Source organism: Leucoraja erinacea, chromosome 10 (genome assembly GCF_028641065.1).
Source record: "Leucoraja erinacea ecotype New England chromosome 10, Leri_hhj_1, whole genome shotgun sequence".
NCBI lineage: Eukaryota > Metazoa > Chordata > Chondrichthyes > Rajiformes > Rajidae > Leucoraja > Leucoraja erinaceus.
The window spans coordinates 59986379-60012680 of NC_073386.1; positions in this window are offsets into that span (position 1 = coordinate 59986379).

Sequence of the window (26302 nt, forward strand, 5' to 3'; positions counted from 1 at the left end):
AACGACCCGGGGGCTCGGGAGACTGCGGAGCTGCGGAGCTGCGGACTCACCATCGTGGGGCTGGCCGGCCTCGGAGCGTGGGGAGCGGTGGTGACTCGCTGCTGCGACTCGACTCCTGGGGCTCGGAGGCTCCAGCAACGCAGCCGCAGGTCCGGTGGACTGGGACATCGGGAGCTCGCGGGTCCGGGGGGAGAGAGAGAGACCGCTTCCCGGAGCTCCCGCAACGCGATTTCTCCAGCCCGTGTCGCGGGGTTGGAACGACCCGGAGCGGGGTCGAACATCGCCCGGCGCGGCTTCATGGCCGTGGGACATTCCAGCGCCCGCCGGGGCCTCCAACATTGTGACTTTTAGACCGGGAGCGGGGCCGTAAATCGCCCGGCACGGCCTAAAATGGCCGTGGGACTCATCATCGCCCGCCTGGGGCTTGGACATCGGGAGAGACACGGAGAACAGGGGAGAGAAAAGACTTGCCTTCCATCACAGTGGGTCCACTGTGATGGATGTTTGTGTGAATTTAATTATGTGTATGTCTGTAAGACAGTGTCTTTGTTTGTATGGCTGTGGAAACAACATTTCGTTTGAGTCTCACTGGGGCTCAAATGATAATAAATTTGTATTGTATTGTATTTTCATTTATATATGCATCACAACAATAGAGGTCCCAACACTGATACCTAAACCCAGTAGAACATGACCAAGTTTAATTTGAACTTGACTTGGTAAGAGAACAAGCACAGGATCCAACTGGTTAAATGAGTTGATAAAATTGTTACTGAGAGTGGTATGTTGTTGAAACCAAGGCAAGTTAACAGATGATATGGAACCTACTGATATGAAATCTACCTCTGTTGACACAAGAAAGTACAAATGCTGGAATCTTGTGTGGAACATAGCGCTGGAGTAATTCAACTCATCAGGTGGAATCTCTGGAGGACATGACTGAAAACTGGTACCGACATGAAACGTCACCTATCCATGTTCTCCAGAGATGCTGCCTGATCCACTGAGTTTCTCCAGCACTCTGTGAAACGTCACCTATCCATGTTCCTCTGAGATGTTGCCTGATCCACTGAGTTACTGGAGCACTCTGTGAAACGTCACCTATCCATGTTCTCCAGAGATGCTGCCTGATCCACTGAGTTTCTCCAGCACTCATTGAAATGTCACCTATCCATGTTCCTCCGAGATGTTGCCTGATCCACTGAGTTACTCGAGCACTCTGTGAAACGTCACCTATCCATGTTCTCCAGAGATGTTGCCTGACCCGCTGAGCAGCACTCTGTGAAATGTCACAATAGACAATAGGCAATAGACAATAGGTCCAGGAGTAGGCCATTCGGCTCTTCGAGCCAGCACAGCCATTCAATGCGATCATGGCTGATCATCCCCAATCAGTACCCTGTTCCTGCCTTCCCCAACAATCTACTGACTCCGTTATCTTTAAGAGTCCTATCTAGCTCTCTCTTGAAAGTATCCAGAGAACCGGCCTCCACCACCCTCCGAGGCAGAGAATTCCGCAGATTCACAACTCTTGGTATGAAAATGTGTTTCCTCATTTCTGTTCTAAATGGCTTACTCCTTATTCTTAAACTGTGGCCCTTGTTCAGGACTCCCCCAACATCGGGAACAAAGTTTCCTGCCTCTAGCATGTCCAAACCCTTAATAATCTTATATGTTTTAATAAGATTCCCTCTCATCCTTCTAAATTCCAGAGTTTACAAGCCTAGCTGCTCCATTCACTCAGCATATGACAGTCCCGCTATCCCGGGAATTAACCTTGTAAACCTACGCTGTACTTCACCATAGCAAAAATGTCCTTCCTCAAACTAGGGGAACAAAACTGCACACAATACTCCAGGTGTGGTCTCACTAGGGCCCTGTACAACTGCAAAAGGATCTCTTTGCTCCTATACTCAACTCCTCATGTTATGAAGGCCAACATGCCATTCGCTTTCTTCACTGCCTGCTGTATCTGAATGTTTACTTTCATTGACTGATGAACAAGGACACCCAGATCCCGTTGTACATCCCCTTTTCCCAACTTGACACCACATAGATATCTGCCTTCCTGTTTTTGCTACCAAAGTGGATAACCTCACATTTATCCACATTAAACTGCATCTGCCATGCATCTACCCACTCACCCAAACTGTCCAAATCACCCTGCATTCTCATAGCATCTTCCTCACAGTTCACACTGCCACCCAGCTTTGTGTCATCTGCAAATTTGCTAATGCTACTTTGAATTTGATGTATATTGTAAATAGGTGCGGCCCCAGCACCGAGCCTTGCGGTACCCCACTAGTCACTGCCTGCCATTCGGAAAGGGACCCGTTAATCCCTACTCTTTGTTTCCTGTCTGCCAACCAATTTTCTATCCATGTCAGCACTCTACCCCCAATACCATGTGCCCTAATTTTGCCCACTAATCTCCTATGTGGGACCTTATCAAATGCTTTCTGAAAGTCCAGGTACACTACATCCACTGGCTCTCCGTTGTCCATTTTCCTAATTGAATCCTCAAAAAATTCCAGAAGATTAGCCAAGCAAGATTTCCCCTTCGTAAATCCATGCTGACTCGGACCGATCCTGTTACTGCTATCCAAATGTGCCGCTATTTCATATTATGATTGACTCCAGCATCTTCCCCACCACCGATGTCAGGCTAACTGGTCTATAATTCCCTGTTTTCTCTCTCCCGCCTTTCTTATAAAGTGGGATAACATTAGCTACCCTCCAATCCACAAGATCTGATCCTGAATCTATAGAACATTGGAAAATGATCACCAATGCGTCCACGATTTCTAGAGCCACTTCCTTAAGTACCCTGGGATGCAGACCATCAGGCCCTGGGGATTTATCAGCCTTCAGTCCCATCAGTCTACCCAACACCATTTCCTGCCTAATGTGGATTTCCTTCAGTACCTCCATCACCCCAGATCTTCTGGCCACTAGTACATCAGGAAGATTGTTTGTGTCCTCCTTATTGAAGACAGATCTAAACTACCTGTTCAACATCTGCCATTTCCTTGTTCCCCATAATAAATTCACCTTTTTCATTCTTCAAGGGTCCAAATTTGGTCTTAACTAATTTTTTCCTCTTCACATAGCTAAATAAGCTTTTACTATCCTCCTTTATATTCTTGGCTAGCTTACCTTCGTACCTCATCTTTTCTCCCCATATTGCCTTTTTAGTTATCTTCTGTTGCTCTTTAAACATTACCCAATCCTCTTGCTCCCCGCTCATCTTTGCCATGTTGTACTTCTCTTTTATTTTCATACAGTCCCTGACTTCCCTTGTCAGCCACGGTCGACCCTTACTCCCCTTGGAATCTTTCTTCCTATTTGAAATAAACTGATCCTGCACCTTCTGTATTATTCCCAGAAATACCTGCCATTGTTGTTCCACTGTCATCCCTGCTAGGGTATCTTTCCAGTCAACTTTGGCCAGCTCCACCCACATAGCTCCATCTTCTTCTTCTTGCATATGGCGTGCACAGCCTAAAGTTGTAAGAAAACTTGTTCTGTATGATCTTCTGTTTCTGAACGCCAGGTTCATTGCATTTGTTGAAACAGGGTGGACCACATGAAGGTTGCAATCTCCCACCCCATGGCCCCATAGTCCCCCCTTTATTCAACTGTTACACTGACACCTCTGATTTACCCTTCTCCCTTTCCAATTGTAGATTAAAACTTACCATATTATGGTCACTACTTCCTAATGGCTCCTTAACCTCGTTCCTTAATCTGGTTCATTACACAACACTAAATCCAGAATTGCCTTCTCCCTGGTAGGCTCCAATACAAGCTGCTCTATGAATCCATCATGGAGGCACTCCACAAACTCCCTTTCTTGGGGTCCAGTACCAACCTGATTTTCCCAGTCTACCTGCATGTTGAAATCTCCCATAACATCCATATCAATACCTTTACGACATGCCAATTTTAACCCTTGATTCAACTTGCACCCTATATCCAGGCTACTGTTTGTGGGCCTGTAGATAAGTCCCATTAGGTTATTTTTACCCTTACAATTCCTTAGTTCTATCCATATTGAATGCACCTCCTTTTTCAATGTCACCCCTTGCAAAGGACTGAATTTCATTCCTCACCAACAGAGCTACCCCACCCCCTCTGCCTACCTGTCCGTCTTTTCGATAGGAGGTATACCCTTGAATATTCAGTTCCCAGCCCTGGCCCTCTTGCAGCCATGTCTCTGTAATTCCCACAACACCATACTTGCCAATTTCTAACTGAGCCTCAAGCTCGTTCATTTTATTTCTTATTCTTTGCGCATTCATATACAACACTTTGCACACTCATATACAACTCCGTATTCACGTCTTCCCCCTCGCACTGCTCGCAATTGGCCCGCTTTGCTCTTTTATCCCTTCTCAAACTTTCCTTCCCATTAATTCAGGAGTCTTTTGTAACTTTTCCTGTACTCACTTCCCCTTTAACTCCACCTTTATACTCCCAATTTGTCAATCCCTCCCCCCTACTATTTAGTTTAAACCTACACGTGCCTGCTAGAAAGTCGGTCCCCCCTGTCACCTATCCATGTTCTCCAAGATGCTGCCTGACCCGCTGAGTTACTCCAGCACTCTGTGAAACGTCACCTATCCATGTTCTCCAGAGATGCTGCCTGACCCACTGAGTTAATCCAGCACTCTGTGAAACGCCACCTATCCATGTTCTCCACAGATGCTGCCTGACCCGCTGAGTTACTCCAGCACTCTGTGAAACGCCACCTATCCATGTTCTCCATAGATGTGCCTGACCCGCTGAGTTACTCCAGCATTCTGTGAAACGTCACCTATCCATGTTCTCCACAGATGCTGCCTGACCCGCTGAGTTACTCCAGCACTCTGTGAAACGTCACCTATCCATGTTCTCCAGAGATGCTGCCTGACCCGCTGAGTTACTCCAGCACTCTGTGAAACGTCACCTATCCATGTTCTCCAGAGATGCTGCCTGACCCGCTGAGTTACTACGAATCCATCTCCATCTGCATTAGAACTAACAAAACTGGTGTAACATCAGGAACTGGATCAACAGGCATCCCAAACATCAAAACCAGGCAGCAATTCACAGCAGAGAAGAATGACCATATTCAGGTGAGAAATTCAACAATTCACGGCTGATACTACCAGAAAAATGACAATTGTTAATACAGGTATCCAAGTTTAACATTTTTACAAAAATAGATAGCTGATTGAAGAATTGTAATGTTATACCATGAATGAGTATATTGCTGTTGGGAAATTGATATCAGTGATCAGTATAACATGTACACCGTGTAACTCAGCAGTCCGTAGAGAAAGCTCATTGTGTATCTTTTGGCAGCTTGTATCTGTCGTCTGACAATATCCATGGTGTAAGTCACAGATTGAAGTTTTTAAACATAATTAAGAAAGAGAGATTTGGAACAACGACACAACAAATCCTCCCTGGAAGTATGCAGAAAGCTTTGATGAAAGAAGCACTCATTAATTTATCAGTCTGGTCTGTCAGTACACCTCGCCCCTCACCACATCCTGAAACCACTCTGTGTCACTGTGCTGACTCACGACAATCTGCTCACTTTGTTTTCTGTCGATGTAAATCTGTGTTAGGGAGAAGGTCCTGACCTGAAATGTCAGCTCTCCATGTTCTCCAGTGATGCTGCCTGACCCGCTGAGTTACTCCAGCACTCTGTGAAACGTCACCTATCCATGTTCTCCACAGATGCTGCCTGACCCGCTGAGTTACTCAAGCACTCTGTGAAACGTCACCTATCCATGTTCTCCACAGATGCTGCCTGACCCATGAGTTACTCCAGCACTCTGTTCACCTATCCAGAGATGCTGCCTGACCCGCTGACCCAGCACTCTGTGAAACGTCACCTATCCATGTTCTCCACTCCTGAGCAGTTACTCCAGCACTCTGTGAAACGTCACCTATCCATGTTCTCTCCACCCGCTGAGTTACAAACGTCACCTATCCATGTTCTCCAGAGATGCTGCCTGACCCGCTGAGTTACTCCAGCACGCTGTGAAACGTCACCTACTCCACAGATGCTGCCTGACCCGCTGAGTTACTCCAGCATTTTCTGGATTTCAAGGGATATGGGGAAAAAGCCAGAGCAGGGTACTGATTTTGGAAGATCAGCCATGATCATATTGAATGGCAGTTCTGGCTTGAAGGGCCGAATGGCCTACTCCTGCACGTATCTTTGTTTCTATGTAACATTACTTATCCATGTAAACCAGCATCTGCAGTTCCTCATTTCTACACGCTGAATGAATGAATAAATAAGTTTATTGGCCAAGTTTATTCACATACAAGAAATTTGCCTTGGTGCTCCGCCCGCAAGTGACAACATGACATACAGTGACAGTTAAGAATGACAAACAAAACATTAGCTGGTCAAATGTGACATTATGAACATGACTACAGATGCTGCACATATGGAGTATGTACGTTCTCCCCATGACCACGTGGTTTTTCTCTGGGTGTTCTGGTTTTCTCCCACACTCCAAAGACGTATGTTAATTGGCTTCTGTAAATTGTGCGCAGTCTGTGGGATAGAACGAGTATGAATGGGTGATCACTGGTTGGCGCGGACTTGGTGGGTCGAGGGGCCTGTTTCCGCATTGTATCACTAAACTAAACTAAACTAAACTAAACTAAACTAAACTAAACTAAACTAAACTAAACTAAACCTGTTCATTATTTCAAAAGATAGTTCAATATACTGTCATCTGCCTGTTCTAATGTGTTGCTAAATATTGCATAAAGCTCTAGAACTCAGTATGTGTATGTTATTATTGTTGTTCTGCACTGACCACCAAACCAGGGATTTTAAACAAATAATAAAACTATTGAGTAATCAGCTGAGCTCCCAAAACGCCACAAGCCGGTGGCAGTTCCTGTGTTATCAGGTCTGCAGCACGACCGCAACTGGGAAGGAAGTAGTATTGTTAACTCATGGTCTGCACCTCACCCTCCCTCATTCCTGGTGGTTTGACTTCCTCCCAGAAATCAGTGGGATGCTGATGACTGTTCATTGACTGGATCTGTAACAGAACACTAAAGGACACAGAGTGCTGGAGTAACTCAGCGGGTCAGGCGGCATCTGTGGAGAACATGGATAGCTGACGTTTTACAGAGTGCTGGAGTACCTCAGCGGGTCAGGCAGCAGCTGTGGAGAACATGGATAGGTGACGTTTCACAGAGTGCTGGAGTAACTCAGCGGGTCAGGCAGCATCTGTGGAGAACATGGATAGGTGACGTTTCACAGAGTGCTGGAGTAACTCAACTGGTCAGGCAGCATCTCTGGAGAACATGGATAGGTGACGTTTCACAGAGTGCTGGAGTAACTCAGCGGGTCAGGCAGCATCTCTACGCAACATGGATAGGTGTTGGGTCAAGACCTTGCTTCAAGTTTGGGCAGGTGGGTTCTGAGTAAATGACCAGAGACTCAATCTGCAATCTTAGTCCTGTCAGTAAGTCAGAAAGTAACCTTTGTAGCCAACTCCACCATTGCTCTCCGTCAATAAGATCCAATGCTCGGATTAAAAACCTCTGCAAATATATTATGACTGCCTGCAAGTCGCCACTTAGCACACAACAAAATGCATAGAAATTATTTGAAAACTAAAATTGCAAGCTCAGAGATTATAGGCGCCCAAGTTAAGACACAGAACATCTTGTTCTGATTTCTTTGGCTTTTAAGAATTTTTACTACATTAGCAAAATCTCAACATGCCAGATAAATATTGGGAATCGGTTTAACAGCACTGTGTACACAGATATATTTATATATTTTAAAAGACTCCGGAGAACAGGAACACACATGGCAAGAAATATAGTCTGTGCGTTCATTATGATGGTGCACAACTTTGCTTCACGTTTAAAGTACAGCCCTTTATAGAGGGCCAATAGCCTGTAAAGTATCACTCCACTGCTTTATGAATACCCTGTGACTATTTGCACTATTTTGTTTTTATTTTACAAAGTTTGGATGTAAACCTATGAATAAACCATTGGTTTGAGACCTCCAATTCAATGAGAAAGCCCAAATCTCTCTCCCACAACTCCCACTCCAATCCCACTGCCAATATCAAGAGTGCTGACTCACTACAGGGATTGAAACATCTACTGATCTTCTGGAAGAAAAAATCAGTGACTGCTGTGAAAGTGCAGCTGACGACAACCGTGTGACAGCTTGGGGTGACAGCTGACAGGAGGAAATAGACCCCAACGGGGCTGTTATGGGCTAGCTACCCATAACAGCTGGCTCCGTCACCTTGTTAGGGCACAAGAGCCACCCTCACTTGGCTACAAAAAGTTCAAAGAGAAGAATACCCCCAGAGTCTGCGAGAGCGGGGGCGCAAGATGACTCATCGACTGACCACCCGGTAACAAACCTTGGAACGGACATGACGTTGAATCAGGTAAGTGGCAAAACTCTTGAAAAATGAGCAGTTGGGCACGTTCTTCAGACCTGTAGGTGTGGCTGGACTAAAGTTACATCAACTCGTGGTCTCAAAATTCATGAGGGACGGAAGAAATGCTTGAAAATCCCCAACGCAGGGCCCCGCATTGACCTGATTCTGTCAAGAGCAAGGTCAAATCATTCGGACGAAACTCAGAGGCAGGAAAAAATCCACTGTCCGCAGAGCATCAGCAACCTATGGGATGTGGCAGACGTTTTAGACAACAGTCCAAGGCGCAACTAGGCACATGGTAAAGTGGAGAACATGCAAGGATGTAAGCCGTTGGTGAAATGGCCAAAGTCTAATAGCAAGGAGTGGGAAACTATCAATGCAGATGTAACCTTAATCTTAAGTGGAATCAAGGGATCAGCAGAAAGGAAGTCGGAGGAGATGGGTGATCTAGTCTACAGCTATGGAAAGGAGACATTTGGTGAGAAAGAACAATTCAGCAGGAAAGAGGCCTCCTCCCCCCAAGTCCCGTCGTCTCCAGGAAATCCAATGACTTGTTAAAGAAAGGCCTGAGGAAGGTGTGGAAAAAAGCAACAGCACAAGAAAGGGATGGCATCAATCTCCTTCAAGGCTCTCGAAGCTGCGCAGAGCGGAGAATTGAAGGAATCAACGCAAAAAGCAAGAACAGACCTACAAAGATCTGTGAAAGTTTGTGAAAGACATTTTCACAATAGAGGAAAGCGGATCCCAGAAAGCGTCAAAAAAAGAGGTTGAAGAACACATCAGAACCATCCACAATGATGAGTTAAAAGATGAACCGATTTTTGTCCCCACTGACATCCCATCAATCTCACCCCCACAACATCAATTTGACATCAGTTCTCCCAAGCTGAGTGAGGTGATAGTGAGGAAGGTAAGAACAGCCTCTGCACCAGGCCTTAATGGTGTTCTGTATTGTGTCTACAAGAATGCCCTAGGTATTCTGAAATTCCTCTGGAGAAACATGAGGGTTGCGTGGGAAAAGGAAGTCATCCCCAAAGCCTGGCAAAGAGCGGGATCCCAAAAGAAAAAAATGCTTCCACCATCGAACAGTTTCGGCAAATAAACCTTCATAACATAGAAGGCAAGATATTTTTCAGTGTGGTGGCGAAAAGACTTACAAAATATCTGGAACAAAACCATACGTCAATCCGAAAGGCTGGCATAGCAGGCTTGTCGAGATGCCTTGAACATCCCAGCATCATATGGCATCAAATCCAGACTGCTAAGAAAGAATGAAAGAATCTGCATGTCTTGTTCCTCGACCTGGCCAACGTCTATTGATCAGTTCCTCATTCGCTACTGCGGACTACTTTAGAATTCTTTCAGGTGCATGCAACAATAACAAATCTGGTAAAAAACTACTTCCAGGATCTGTAATTCTGTCTCCCAACATCAGACTTCACCACAGCGTGGCAACCACTGGAAGTAGGCATCATGGCAAGGTGCACCATCTCCCCATTGACCTTCACTATGACAATGGAGCTCATTATCAGAGCATCAAAATGGGTTGTGGGAGGAAATTGGCTACAGTGTGTTCAGCGATTGCCGCCTATATGGACGATATAACAACACTAACAACTGTCCCCTGTACCAAGAGACTTCTGGAAAAAATTCTTCAAAACATCACATGGGCAAGGATGAGGATTAAACCCAGCAAGTACAGAAGCATCTCCATTGTCAAATGGCAAGTCAAGGACCAAAGATTTCATATTGACGGAATACCTGTTCCAACTGTTTCAGAAATGCCAGTGAAGAGTTTGGGCCGATGGTATGATGCAAAGCTCAAGGACACCGAGCAGTTTGAACAACTCAAAAAGGATCACGCACATAGGTCGCATCAGCAAGACCTTGCTACCAGGAAAACTCAAGCTGTGGTGCTTCCAATTTGGCATACTACCAAGAATCATGTGGCCTTTAACTATGTATGAAATCCCCATCAACAAAGTGGACAAGCTGGAAAGAATGGTCAGCACACACGTGAAACAGTGGCTTGGACGTCCACGATGCTTAAGTGCTGTCGGACTGTACGGGAGTGGCAAATTGGAATTACCCATTGCAGGACTTGTGGAAGAGTTCAAATGCACTAATGCAAGGTTGGTCATGGCCCTCACTAAATCTGCAGATACTGTTATTCGAACAGCGGCCCCCCTTGTGGCAACGGGGAGGAAGTGGACCCCATCTGAAGCCGTTCAGTGTCCTGTGTCTGCTCTTCATTTCCGGGATGTGGTTGGCCAAGTCCAACACGGGATAGTCGGGCTCGGGCTGGTCCTAAAACCTCCTCAATGGCACAAGGCAACATCAGTGCAGAAGAGACGGCTCGTGGTGGAGGAGGTGAGAAGACGGGAGGAGGCAGAGCAACACGCCAAGGCCGTCTCAATGGCCAAGCAGGGCCAATGGACTAACTGGGAGAGCCTGGAAAAGAGGAAACTCAGCTAGCGTGACATCTGGCAAATGGAGGGAACTCGGCTAAGTTTTGTCATCAGGGCCACTCATGATGTTCTACCATCACCCCAGAACCTGAAGCAGTGGTTCGGAGAAGACCCCACTTGCTCCCTTTGCCAAGCACCTGCATCACTAAGGAACATTTTAACAGGATGCACTATGAGCCTCGCCCAAGGGCGTTACACTTGGCGGCATAACCACGATCTCAGACAGCTGGCATCAATCCTGGAACAGAGGCGAACAATCACAAATGCTTCCCCACCAACATCGGCAGGAAATGTCCACTCCACAACATTTGTACCAGCAGGCCAACCTCCAGAGCACCAGATAACATCAGATGCAAGCATTCTGCAGCCTGCTCGGGATTGGAAAATGGACGTGGACTTGGATAAAAACCTTGTGTTTCCCCCATACATTGTGGCTACAACACTCCGGCCAGACATGGTCCTGTGGTCCACAACAGCCAGGTTGGCATACGTTGTGGAATTGACAGTTCCATGGGACGATGGTGTTGAAGAAGCTTATGAGAGGAAAAAGACCAAGTTCTCTGAGCTGGCAACTGAAGCTTCCCAGAATGGCTGGAAGACCAAGATTCTCCGTGTAGAAGTGGGATGCAGGGGATCTGTTGCTACATCTATGACCAGGCTATTAAAGAAAATGGGGGTGAGGGGTCGCTCCCTCCAACAAGCAATCAAGTCATTGTCAAATTCTGCAGAAAAAAGCAGCAATTGGATTTGGAGTAAAAGGACAGATAACAATTGGGCTGCAAGATGAAGACAGGAGGGTATGGAATTGAGGGGGTGTATCTGGGACGCCAGGTATCACCGTTGAGCTCTCTGGAGATGTTGTGGGCTTATCAATGAAATGTCAAAGAAGGAGGGTGCCCGCCTGATGACCCCGAATATGTACCTACCCGACCTTTCACACGTCTAATCCCACTGCTAATACCAAGAGTGTCGACCTACTACAGGGATTGAAATATCAAGTCCTATTAGCTCTACTATTGGTTTGAGACCATCAAATCGTTGAGAAAGCCCAAATCCCTCTCCCCTGACTCTCCGTCTGTAGAAGGGTCTCACCCGAAACGTCACCCATTCCTTCTCTCCAGAGATGCTGCCTTTCCCGCTGAGTTACTCCAGCATTTGGTGTCTGTCTTCAGTGTAAACCAGCAGTTCCTTCCTACACCTGTTTCAATGGTACATCTACACGTATGTTTCACACATAGGCACCGACAGAGATTGGGATAGATGACAGTAACCAAGATCACAGAGGTAGATTTCGAGGAGGAGGATAAGATGGAGGCCACGGCAATTTTTCAGGTGTTAAAACCCAGACTGTTAACCTGTTCACTGTCAAGTTTTTTATCACTATTGACCATGACACGAGTTTTTACTGAACATGTTAAAGAACAAGTTGCCAGTAGATGTCAACGTGCATAAGGGTCAAAAACTGTGTGGATGCTGAGATGATGGAGGTTTGTAGGGCTGGAGGATTTCATATCAGATGCCCTTTGTTTGAAAGCAGTGACTGGGCCCGCACTATGCACAGGAGATGAAGATTTGTTTCATCCGAGCAAAATTAGCAAAGCCATGTTGGAAATTTGCTCTAGTATTTCAGAGAATGGAATGATCAATGCCTATGGATAGACAGGCAGTAACCTCTTTGACTCACCATCATGTGTATGAAGACGGAATTAATCCGAATGATTTACATAATCTCAGGAAGGCAGGTCCTAGCATCAGTCCTAGCGTACCATAGTGAGAGGAACGGCTCAATTGGTGACGGGTCCACACTGGGTTTAAATTAATAGTCTGCAGGTTAGATTCAGCTGCATAGTCATAGAGTTTTATAGCATGGAAACAGCAGCCTTCAGCCCAACTTACCCACACCGGCCAACATGTCCCATCTACACTCGTCCCACCTGCCTGTTTTGGCCCATATCAGGCAGGTGGGACCATCTACCTGTCTAAATGTTTCTTAAACATTGCGATAGTCCCTGCCTCATCTACCTCCACCAGCAGCTCATTCCATGCACCCACCCCCCTGTGTGTGAACAAGTTACCCCTCTGGTTATAAATATCTCCCCACTCAACTTAAATCTATGTCCTCTGGTTCTTGATTCACCTACTTTGGGCAAAAGGCCTCCATGACAACCAGCTCCCCAGTATCTCCTTGGATGAGAGAGCTGTCACATATCCCACCAGGGAAATAGAAAACTCTTGGAGATTTCATTGCACCAGCACACCCAGTTGTGTGGAGAATTGTGATCAGGAGGAAGGAAAGATCGCATGGGCCTAACGCAGGTAGGTGGGACTACTGTAGCTGTGACATGTTGGTCGGTACGGTCAGGTTGGGCCGATGGGCCAGTCTCCACGGTGTATCGCTCTATGACTCTATACCATTTTAAGGAATGGCAACCATGCTGTTACTTTTCCATTCAGGAAATCATGCGAAACTGACCCAATGATGACCAGATCAAACACGGACAACTCAGAACATGAGGAGATCTCATACCATGAGGCGGGTATCACAAGACAAGTCACCAATGCTGGTGCATGCACTATGCCCAGTGCTGGTGCCTGCAATACTGGTCTCTGGTCCTCAAATGCAATTAAGAGTTTAGTTTATTGTCACGTGTACCGGAGTACAGTGAAAAGCTTTTGTTGCGTGCTGTCCAAACAGCAGAAAGACAATACATGATTACAACCAATGCAATATAATACAATGCACATTTATTCGTCACATGCACCAAGTAAGGTGCAGTGAAATGAATTTGCCAGCAGCGATACAATTGAAAAAAGAACACACAATACACAATAGAATTTAACTTATACATCCACCACAGCATTCTTCACTGTAATGAAAGGCAACAAAGTTCAGTCAGTCCTTCTCCTTTGTTCATTCGTGGTCGGGGCCATAAACTCACCGTAATCGCCGCTACAGAAGGCCCGATGTACAGATCCTCGTCAGGATGATCGAAACTCCGACGTCGAGACTATCGGACTCACTCCGCAGCTTGGAGTACCCGAATCAGCCACTTTCTTACCTGAGACTGCGGCTTCAGGGTGTTATAGGCCGCAGGCCGGCGGTCGGAGCTCTTCTCCGGCGATCCCCGGCAAAGGGTCCCAGGCTCTGGATGGTAAGTCCATGCCACGCCCGCGGCTAGAAGCTCCGTTGACCACAGCCCGCATGATGACAAAGTCACTGCTGCTGAGGCTCTGGGCCCGACTCCGGGAAAGCCGCTCCAATCTGTTAGGCCGCAAGAGGGGAGGCGGAGAAACGACATGGAAAAAGTCACCTCTCCATCGAGGAAGTGACTGAAAAACGGTTTCTCCCTTTTCTCCACACCACCCCCCACATAAAACAAACATTTGGAAATACTAAAAAATCCAAAAAAAGTTGAAATAACGAACACACTGCTGGCAGGGCAGCCGACTCGCAGCGCCCCCAACCTATTGTATGCAATCAATGCAATCAAGACTGTCGCAATTCCCAAACCTGGAGGACCCATCATCCCCTAAGAGCTACAGACCCATTTCCCTCCTCTGCACCACCTACAAGCTCTACGAGAGGCTACTACTCCAACGCCTTATGCCACTTATAGACTCCAAGCTTACTAAAGATCAAGCTGGCTTCTGCCCTGGTCGCTCCTGTGCCGGGCAGATACTGAACCTCACCCAACACATTGAGGACGGTTTTGAGTGCAAACTCATCACCGGAGCAGCTTTCATAGATCTCACCGCTGCCTACGACACTGTCCAGCACCGCACCACGATCAGGAAACATTTTGACATGACTGGTGACCTCGACCTGTGCCAAGTCATCAAAAGCCTTCTCAACAACAGGTGCTTCTTCATTCAACTAAACGACAAGAAGAGCAAATGGAAAGCCCAAAAAATGGCCTACCACAAGGCAGCGTACTGGCCCCCCTCCTCTTCAACATCTACACCAACGACCAACCACTTCCCCCACAATGCCACCGCTTCATCTATGCTGATGACCTCTGCATCACCACCCAACAGGAGAACTTCCAGAAGATCGAGTCTGTCCTGGAAAGCGCCCGCCCTCCAAGAGATGACAACCTACTACAATAACAACCACCTGAAACCCAACCCATCAAAAACCCAACTATGCAGCTTCCATCTTAAAAATCGAGATGCAGGAAAACAACTGAGCGTCTCATGGGATGGCCACAAACTCTCCAACCACCTCCACCCCGTGTACCTCGGAGTCACACTCGACAGGACACTCTCTTTCAAAACCCACCTTCAGAACACCAAAGCCAAGGTCAACACTCGCAACATCATCCTGCGCAAACTGGTAAACTCAAAATGGGGCGCTGATCCACCAACCATCCGTGCAACTGCCCTAGCCCTGTGCTTCTCCACAGCTGAATACGCGTGCTCAAGCTGGAGCCGCTCCCACCACACCAAACTGGTTGACACAGCCCTCAACGACACCTGCCGCATTATCACGGGATGCATAAAGACAACGCCAGTCCCGTGCCTCTACGCCCTAGCTGGTATTGCCCCCCCCCCCCCCATATCAGACGACCCATCATCACCCAAGACAAGCGGAGAGCACAGGAGACCGATACCAGGCACCCCCTGCACGGACACACAGCACCTCCACCCCGACTGAAATCTAGAGCCAGTTTCTTGCAGACAGTCCCACCTCTCCAGACAACCAAAGAAACAGCAAGGACCAACATCTGGAAAGATGAATGGAACCAGCTCAACACACGAGCCCACGACTGGATGGAGAGAGGAATCACTCCGACTGAATGCCTCGCCAGCGGGCACGACCTCCCGTGGCCAACCTGGAAGACCCACAACAGATTACGAGTGGAGCAGGGGAGGTGCAAAGCACTTATGAAAGCATGGAACTACCAGGCAGAAGACACATGCAGCTGTGGAGCAGTACAGACAATGTCCCACCTACTGGAGTGTGACGACGCCCCCCAGTGCAGCCCCCAGGACCTGGCTGAACCGACCCGACCCGAGCTGTGACCTGCGCCAGATACTGGCAGAACGACATCTGAGATTGCAACGGGCTCGAAGAAGAAGAAGTAGAATGCAATCAATTATTACAATCAATGAAAGTTGCCTGTCCATGCAGTCTGGCTGATGCAGGAGTTACGATCAATCACATTGCAACTGCACTGGGACCCGGCTCATCCTACTACCCACTTTATACCTGATGTAAGGATGGACCAATGTCAGGTCCAATTCTGCCGCACTGAATGGTCTTGTGAGCGAACGTGGCCTTATTTTACAAGGCCTAAACTTTTACAATCAACACCTGCACTTTAGTAATTCACACACTGGTTTAGAAAATGAGGTGTTCCTGCAGCGGGAACCAATGTGGTGACATTTATTATGCAGTTCCTCATCTCTTTCCTTAACCAGAGGTGGTTCCACAGGGAGATAGACACAGAGTGCTGGAGTAACTCAGCAGGTCAGGCAGCATCTGTGGAGAATATGGAAAGGTGACGTTTCAGGTTGGGGCCCTTCCACAGACTAATTGTAGGGGCCAGAGAGAAGCTGGAAAAATCTGTGTGGCAACATTGAACTTATGACACAGTACATCCCACACGTCAGCTGCTATTAAAATGCTAATCACTTTGTGCTTGTTATAGCTTGTACCTAATTATTTTGCTAATTATTTTGATTACACAATTGTATTGTTGTGAATTATATAAGTGTATTGTAATGAAACACAGGTGATATCAGGAATCTCGTGGAAGGCAGGAGGTGGTCAAGGTGTGAAGGTGTTTGGACAGAATCAAACATTAATCTTCACAATGGACAATGGACAATGGGGACCCAGCGCGGGGGGCCACTGTGGGGGAGGAGGGGGGTGGGGGGGGGGCAGAACAAAGGAGGTACCTGTGTACTTCATAACTTTGTAAGCGCCCTCTATGTGGCACCTATTTGCATACCCTGTCTATGCAAGCAAAGAATTCACTGTGCCACAAGTATGCCATTCCAGTCCACAACATCTGCTATCCTGGGTGATGTTTTGCGTTGGGACCCTTCTTCACACTGAGATTGGCATTCAGGTGGTCGAAGAGGGAGCCCTGGTTCTGATGGGGGATCTCAGTGCTGGATGTGGTGTAGGGGGCACCTTGCTACAGAGAGCTACCCACTGGCCCAGTGCCTAAATCCCACCATGGATCAGAGCACCACAATCTACCCCCTCTATAAACCACCAGTACATATTCCCTGTAAGAGGTGTCAATATTGAATCAAGATGTGTGTATTTTTATGGAAAGGCAGATCACAAGCAGAGGATCTGATTTCTATCCATGAGAGGCAGTGCATGTTGGAGTTAGACTTTTAGGAGCCCTGGCATGGATTAGAAAAGTTCTGGAGGAGGTCTCTGTGGATCCACTGACAAAATAATAAAACATTTTCAAAGCACAGCCATACAGGCAGGAGATTGAAGTGTTCTCAGATGCCTATCAATAGACGGCTGAGACCTAGTCAAGACTTCACAGACCTATGCTAGCTCCCAACAGCACAAGGCTTACCGAGACTTATGCATGGAAACTGAACCCTGCAGATGTGAATTACTTAGAGGAAGCCAAAGTCTGGGTCACAAGGTCATAAGTGATTGGAGCAGTATTAGGCCATTTGGCCCATCAAGTATGGTCCATGCAATAGGCTGATCTATTTCTCCCTCCTAACCCCATTCTCCTGCCTTCTCCCCATAACCTCTGACACCCATACTGATCAAAAATCTATCTATCTCTACTTTTAAAATATCCATTGACTTGGCCTCCACAGATTTCACAGATTCACCACACTCTGACTGAAGAAATTCCTCCTCATTTTCCTAAAGGAACGTACTTTAATTCTGAGGCTACGGCCTCTGGTCCTAAACTCTTCCACAAGTGGAAATATCCTCTCCACATCCACTCTATCCAAACCTGATGCTCAGAGACAGGGTTAATCTGTGAATATACGCACTAGAGCTGTGAGCATGGAACTTGCAGAGTAACGACACACTGGCACTTTGGAATGAAATTCCACTGCTTGGAATGAAAACTGCCTCAGCTCATTGATCTGACAACACAAAGCTGCCGACAGCCACAATAGCCAAAGAACATTGCTGCAGGACAGAAATAAAGTGTTAGCCCACAGCCAAACATTTTGTCTGAAGCTGTGTCAAACACCTCATCTAAATTGTACAATTTGTGTAAGGAATTGGGACAGAATGCGGTAAAAAAAATGGAGGGGAAAAAATATACAAAGTGCTGGAGTAACTCTGTGGGTCAGGCAGCATCCGTGGAGAACATGGATAGGTGACGTTTCACAGAGTGCTGGAGTAACTAAGCGGGTCAGGCAGCATCTCTGTTGAACATGGATAGGTGACGTTTCACAGAGTGCTGGAGTAACTCAGCGGGTCAGGCAGCATCTGTGGAGAACATGGATAGGTGACGTTTCACAGAGTGCTGGAGTAACAGCGGGTCAGGCAGCATCTCTGGAGAACATGGATAGGTGACGTTTCAGGTTGAGGCCCTACGGTCTCACTGCAGTCCGTCAGTCCTTATCTGATTATTAATGCTGATAGATTATTAATTCACCTAAGACTTCTAATCAATCCGGTAATTAACACTAAAGTGCGATGTAAAGTGATTGGATGAAGATTGCAGCCTTTTTGCAAGGAATGATATGGATCATATGCAGGCAGATCAGAGTTGGACCTGACATTATGTACAGTACAGACATTGTGGGCCGAAGGGCCTGGCCTTGTGCTGTACTGTTCTACGTTTTATGTTCATACTTAGACATGATTATCTCTGAATATAGACACAAGGGGCTACAGATGCTGCTTTACATAAAATACACTGCTGGGATAATTCAGAGGGTTAGGCAGCATTTCTGGTGGGCAGAGACATGGACCTGAAGAAGGGTCCCGACCCAAAACATTCCCTGTTCATGTCCTCCAGAGATGCTACATAACCCGTTTTTTAAAATATCTCTAGTCCAATGGTTCAATGATCCAATGATCCAGTGGTTCAATGATCCAATTCTCTATCCACATCATCCACAATGACTCTAGCAGTTTCCCCACTACTGATGTTAGACTAACTGGTCTGTAATTCCCCGTTTTCTCTCTCCCTCACTTTTTAAAAAGTGGGGTTACATTAACTACCCTCCAATCCTCAGGAACTACTCCAGAATCTAAAGAGTTTTTAAAAATTATCACTAATGCATCCATTATTTCTGGGACTACTTCCTTAAGTACTCTGGGATGCAGCCTACCTGGCCCTGGGGATTTATCGGCCTTTAATCCATTCAATTTACCTAACACCACTTCCTGGCTAACCTGGATTTCACTCAGTTCCTCCATCTCATTTGACCCCCGTTCCCCTGCTATTTCCGGCAGATTATTTATGTCTTCCTTAGTGAAGACAGAACCAAAGTAGTTATTCAATTGGTCTGCCATGTCCTTGTTCCAGGACATGGCCTGACTCACCAGGGAAGCATGAACACTCCTCTCCCAGGTATTTCTTTAACATCTGACAACTTATTTTGCATTAGTTTGTCCAACCTTTTCTTCTACTAAAGTACCAGCTCCTGTTTCCAAAGAACATTTCATTATGTGAGCCTACGATGACCTGCAATCAGGTGCTGGGCTTTCCAATAGTTGGAGAGTCTAGACCAGAACGTCCTTTAATTCTGAGGCTATGACCTCTGGTCCTAGCCACTCCCAATGGTGGAAACATCCTCTCCACATCCACTCTATGGGATGTCTTCCTGGGAATCCACATTGAGGAGGACCTGACATGGAGCGTGAACACCTCTGCGCTGCTGAATAAGGTTCAGCAGAGACTGCACTTCCTGAGGGTGCTCAGGAAGAACAACATCACTCAGAGACTGCTGCTGTCCTTTTATCGGTGCTCCATAGAGAGCATCCTAACATACTGTGTATGCGTGTGGTACACCAGCTGCACAGCGGCTAAGAGGAAAGCACTCCAGAGGGCTATTGACAATGCCCAGAAGATTGTCGGCTGCCCTCTCCTCACCTTGGAGGACTTACACAGTTCCCACTGTCTCAAGAAATCCCAGAACATTATAAAGGACATTTCCCACCCCGGACACTCCCTGTTTGAACTGTTGCCATCAGGCAGACGGTACAGATCAATGAGGACAAGGACAAACAGACTCAAAAACAGTTTTTATCCCACAGCAATAACTACACTTAATATAGCCACCAAATGAGCGCAGGTGCGCTACATACCAAAGGGATTGTGCAATCGACAGAAGAATGTATGGTTGTGTGTTTATGCTTGGTTTTTTCATGTTATTTATTTTAGTTGTTTATTTCAGATATTCTCTTTTACGTATCGTTAGCTTTTAGATAATGTGTGAATGGTGCACTGACTGGTTGGCATTTTTAATTTTGTTGTACATGTTTACATGTTATAATAACAATAAAGAACCTACCTCTATCCGAGCCTTTCACTAAGTTTCAACGAGGACTCCCTCATTCATCTAAACTCCAGCCAATGCCGTCAGTGTCGTCAAATACCTTTCGAAGGGAGATGAGGAGGAATTTCTTTAGCCAGAGGGTGGTGAATTTTGGAATTCATTGCCACAGACGGCAGTGGGGGCCGTCATTGGGTATTTTTTAAGTGGAAATTTACTGGCACTGACGGAGTTTGATGTTTCATTGGTCATTAAGTCAATTATTTTCTGCACTAAGTGGGAAGCAATCGCCACGGTTGTGTTAAACGACGCAGTGTTACGTGGCAACTCTTATCCTTTCCTCATAAACCCTGGAAGTTCTCCAGTTTAATCACCACACTTGGCAGGATCAAGATACTAATTGGGAAATATTTTCCCAAAAGCAAATGAGAAGAATCAAATTGGAATAACTGTGTTAAGCTCATGAAGGAAGGGCCAGTCCAGGAGGTGGGTTGAATTGTTCGACTTGGCCGCTGCAATGGAGAGCTGACTGAGGAACAACAACCAGATCTAGATAAACTAGGAGAGATGTTTCAACTCCTGCAGAGGGTGCAGTTAAAAGCCAATTCCTAAATCTTCGATAGAAACTGTTCACCAGAAGGTTAAGTATGAGGTAATAAAATTATATTGCCCTTTGGTGAGCTTGTGCCTAATAGAGAACAGTAATTAAATGTACTTTCTTTACAGTCTGAAATCATTCCAAAAGAGGTGCTAGATTTATTTTTAATAAATCCACAGTGAGTGAAATATGCATGTGTACCGAGCCGCCTTCAGTCTTTGTAGATAATAAAAAATCAGCCACTTTTTTGAAAATTGAAACTCTATGCAGGATTTACTGGAGCAGAGGTACTTTGGTTCTGCATGGAAGGCAAGGCCTCTACACAGTGGAGGTGTCACTTGGCTACCAGGGCCAATTCAGCCCACGGTTCAGCAAAGAGCAGAGAACATTTCCCTGAAACGGCGTGCACTTCACTCCAGGGACATCCTCCCCAGAGGTGGTTTACGAGAATGATCCCAGGAATGAGTGGGTTAACATATGATGAGCGTTTGACGGCACTGGGCCTGTACTTCGCTGGAGTTTAGAAGAATGGGGGGGGGACCTCATTGAAACTTACCAAATAGTAAAAAGCCTGGATAGAGTGGATGTGGAGAGGATGTTTCCACTAGTGGAAGAGTCTAGGACTACAGGTCACCGTCTCAGAATTAGAAACATAGAAACATAGAAACATAGAAATTAGGTGCAGGAGTAGGCCATTCGGCCCCTCGAGCCTGCACCGCCATTCAATATGATCATGGCTAATCATCCAACTCAGAAGTACCTGCCTTCTCTCCATACCCCCTGATCCCCTTAGCCACAAGGGCCACATCTAAAAATATAGCCAATGAAACTGGCCTCAACTACCCTCTGTGGCAGAGAGTTCCAGAGATTCACCACTCTCTGCGTGAAAAAAAGTTCTTCTCATCTCGGTTTTAAAAAGGATTTCCCCTTTATCCTTAAGCTGTGACCCCTTGTCCTGTAGAATTAAAGGATATTCCTTTAGGAAGATGAGGAGGAATTTCTGAAGAAGGGTCTCGACTCAAAACGTTACCCGTTCCTTCTCTCCAGAGATACTCCAGCTTTTTGTGTCTATCTTCGAGGAATTTCTTTAGTCACAGGGTGGTGAATCTGTGGAAATCATTGCCACTGAAGGCTGTGGAGGCCAAGTTAATGGATATTTTTAAGGCAGACAGATAGATTCTTGATTAGTACGGGTGTCAGGGGTTATGGGGAGAAGGAAGAAGAATGGGGTTAGGAGGGAGAGATAAATCAGCCATGATTGAATGGTGCAGTAGACCTGATGGGCTGAAAGGCCTAATTTGCTCCTATCACTAATGACCTTATGACTAATGCCCCTGTCCCACTTAGGAAACCTGAAACCTGAACGGAAACCTCTGGAGACTTTGCGCCCCACCCAAGGTGTCTGTGCAGTTCCCGGAGGTTTTTGTCAGTCTCCCTACCTGCTTCCACTACCTGCAACCTCTGGCAACCACCTGCAACCTCCGGCAACCACCTGCAACCTCCGGGAACCGTACAGAAACCTTGGGTGGGGCGCAAAGTCTCCAGAGGTTTCCGTTCAGGTTTCCTAAGTGGGACAGGGGCATTAACACTCAACACAGTCTTGAGCGACACGGATGAAATGAATACTCAGAGGAGAGAGGATTAAGGTGCTAGAGGACTAGAGGGCACAGGCTTAAGGTGAGAGGGCAGAGATTTAAAAAGTACTGCAGAGGTAACTATTGCATTCAGCGAGTCTCAGTTTCTGGAATGAGTTGCCGGAGGAAAGTAAAGAGCCAAGAGTGTTTTATTGCCGTATGTCCCGAAACGGAATAATGAAATTTTTACCTACAGCAGAACAACAGATCCGCAAACATAGCACTCTGTAAACATCTGTAAAAACAGCAACAATTTATATATATACAGTAGGAGGAAGGAACTACAGATTCTGGTTTCAACTGCGGATGGACACAAATTGCTGGAGTAACTCAGCAAGACAGGCAGCATCTCTGGAGAGAAGGAATGGGTGATGTTTCGGGTCAAGACCCTTCTTCAGTGGAGAGGGAGATACAGAGATAAGGAAGTATAAGGTGTGAAAAGGAGACAAAGGGGGTGGAGATCAAGGAATATGTACAACAGATGACTGTTAGTTAGGAGAAGGAAACAACAAAACAAACAGAGATAAAATGTAAATGAGGACAGTCAGACTAGTCGGAGAAATCGGATGGGGGAGGGGCGGAGAGAGAGGAAAAGCAAGGGTTACTTGAAGTTAGAGAAGTCAATGTTCATACCGCTGGGATGTAAGCTGCCCAAGCAAAACATGAGGTGCTCTTCCTCCAATTTGCGCTGGGCCTCACTCTGACAGTAGAGGAGGCCCAGGATAGAAAGGTCAATGTGGGAATGGGAAGGGGAGTTAAAGTGTGACTAAGCACTTTGCTAAACTCTTTAGCACCCCCTCCCATTCCCACACAGCCATTTGGACAGGTATATAGATAGGAAGGATCCAGAGGGATATGGGCCAGATGTAGGCAAATACAGGAACTGGCCCGGTGTACTAATGTAGTGTGCAGGGATAAGGTGGTCCCAAGGGGCAGTTCCTCTGCTATACAGCTCCATGACCTGGTCACTCGATGACACAACACCTGTCCAATGACGTTAAGTTCAGGTTTTTAAGTTATACATTTGACATCCCCAATCCTTTCCACTCGTCACTCTAATTTCATGTTTCGTGGATGTTGTTGTGTTTCATGACTGTTGGCAGACCAATTTCCCTCCTGGGTTAAATAAAATTCTATCGCATCATATACATGACCTTTAACTGCAAATGGGTTTGCTTGGCTCACTGAGTTGGTTCCCTGAGGCAAGGTGAGGCATATGTAGGATGTACTTGGTGTCATCAAAGACAAGTCACATCCTGGCCACTCCCTCTTCTGCCCTCTCCCATCAGGCAAAAGGTACAGAAGTGTGAAAACGCACACCTCCAGATTCTGGGACACTTTCTTCCCAGCTGTTATCAGGCAACTGAACCATCCTACCACAACCAGAGAGCAGTCCCAAAATACTATCTACCTCATTGGTGACACTCGGACTATCTTTGATCGGACTTTGCTGGGTTTACTTTGCACTAAACGTTATTCCCATATCATGTATCTATACACTGTAAATGGGTCGATTGTAATCATGTATTGTCTTTCTGCTGACTGGATAGCACGCAGCAAAAGCTTTTCACTGTACCTCGGTACACGTGACAATGAACTGAACTGAGCTTTTTATGTTAGAATTTGTGGCACAACTGGTGGAGGTACAATGCTGTGGACACATGGAGAAAAGTTATCCCTTCAATCTATTGAAAGAAACCAAGCCAACGACTTTGTTTGTGGAAAAGTAAGATTTTATCTTTGGATGAGGGGTAATCTTATAGAGGTGTATAAAATCATGAGAGGAATAGATCAGAGTGGATACAGGGATTACTGCCCACATCTGCCTGATGTACTGATGTGATTCTGTTCTTCTGGCTGTACAAAGTAATGCATGTGAAAGATTTTAACGTGGATCAACGTTCCAAGGATCATTTGTTGGATACTACTATCCTGGGTTGGATAATGTTGGTTGCAAAACAGAGGCTTAACAGTCCAGTGTGTATGGTATGTACAGGTTCATTGTGTGCCAAACATGACCCAAATGCAACCTACAAGAGCATTCTCCACTGGGAGTGTAGGAGGGAACTGCAGATGCTGGTTTACACCGAAGATAGAAGCAAAATGCTGGAGTAACTCCACGGGACAGGCAGCATCTCTTGGTCAGAGACAGGAGGAGAACCTCTTCAAAGTAGGCATACCTTGTGGAGAATTCGCAGTGGAGCAGTTAATGTGTAGGAAGGAACTGCAGATGCTGGACTCGACTTGAATCGTCACCCATTCCTTCTATCTAGTGATGCTGCCTGTCCCGCTGAGTTACTCCAGCATTTTGTGTCTGATTCTCCATTGGAACCTGGACTTGTGTTCAACGGGCACTGAGTCTTTTTGGACTTTCTCTGCACCACAGAATTTGTTTTTTATTTTATTTTTAATGATTATTACTTGATTGTATTATTGATATTATATATCTGTCTGTGTGTTGCTGCATGAATGGGCCTGCAAAACAGCAGCAATAAGAATTGCATTGTTCCATTGCCAGTAAATTTAACAATTAAACACTCTTGACATGATATGCTGGTGGTCGGTGCATTTTGCAAAACGTGGTCACATTGTGGTCACTTTCAAACCACTGAAAATGGAAGTTAGAATCATTTTATGCATCCGAAGGGCAACTTCCTTAGAACCTGACAGGTAGATAACATTTTTACACACAGGGTGGTGTGTGTATGGAACACACTGCCGGAGGAGGTAGTTGAGGCAGGGACTATCCCAACATTTAAGTAACATTGCGACAGGTATATGGATAGGACAGATTTAGAGGGATAAGGGCCAAATGCAGGCAGGTGGGACTAGTGTAGATGGGGATGTTGATGGATGTGGGCAAGTTGGGCAGAAGGGGCTGTTTCCACACTGTATAACTTCATGACCCTTATTTTGGATTTAGGAACTGAATTTCAAAGTTGCCATTATCAAATTATTTCTGAGGGTAGTGGTATGTTATGCAGGAAACACAGACCGACTTTTGAGAGCTCCACCGCTGGAGCCTACGGGACTTTAACATTGCGGAGCCTGCGATCCTTTTTGCCAGGGATCGACCTCGGAGCTGCAACCGTGGGTTCTTGCAGACTTAAAAGTCAAAGTCAAAGTCAATTTTACTCGTCACATGGACCCGAAGGTGCAGTGAAATGAATTTGCCAGCAGCGATACAGTTAAAAAAAGAACACACAATACGCAATAGAATTTAACACAAATATCCACCACAGCATTCTTCACTGTGGTGGAAGGCAACAAAGTTCAGCCAGTCCTCGTCCTTTGTTCATCCGTGGTCGGGGCCATAAACCTCCGCAGTCGCCGCTACGGATGGCCGGATGTACAGGCCCTCTCGTCGGGATGATCAAAACTCTGATGTCACTACGGTCAAACACACCCCGCGGCTTGGATTGCCCAAATCGGCACTTTCCTACCGGAGACCATGGCTTCAGGATATTATAGGCCGCAGGCCGGCGGTCGGAGCTCTTCTCCGGCAATCCTCGGCGAGGAATCCCAGACTTCGGATGGCAAATCCACGCCACGCCCGTGGCTAGGAGCTCCGCAGACCACAGACCCATGATGCCAAAGTCACCAGACCAGCGATCGGAGCACTCCTCTCTGACGACCCCCGGCAAGTGTTCGCCCGCTGCGCCTGCTGCCGATTCTCTGGGCCCGACTCCGGGAAAGGCCGCTCATGCTGCCCTTGTCCAG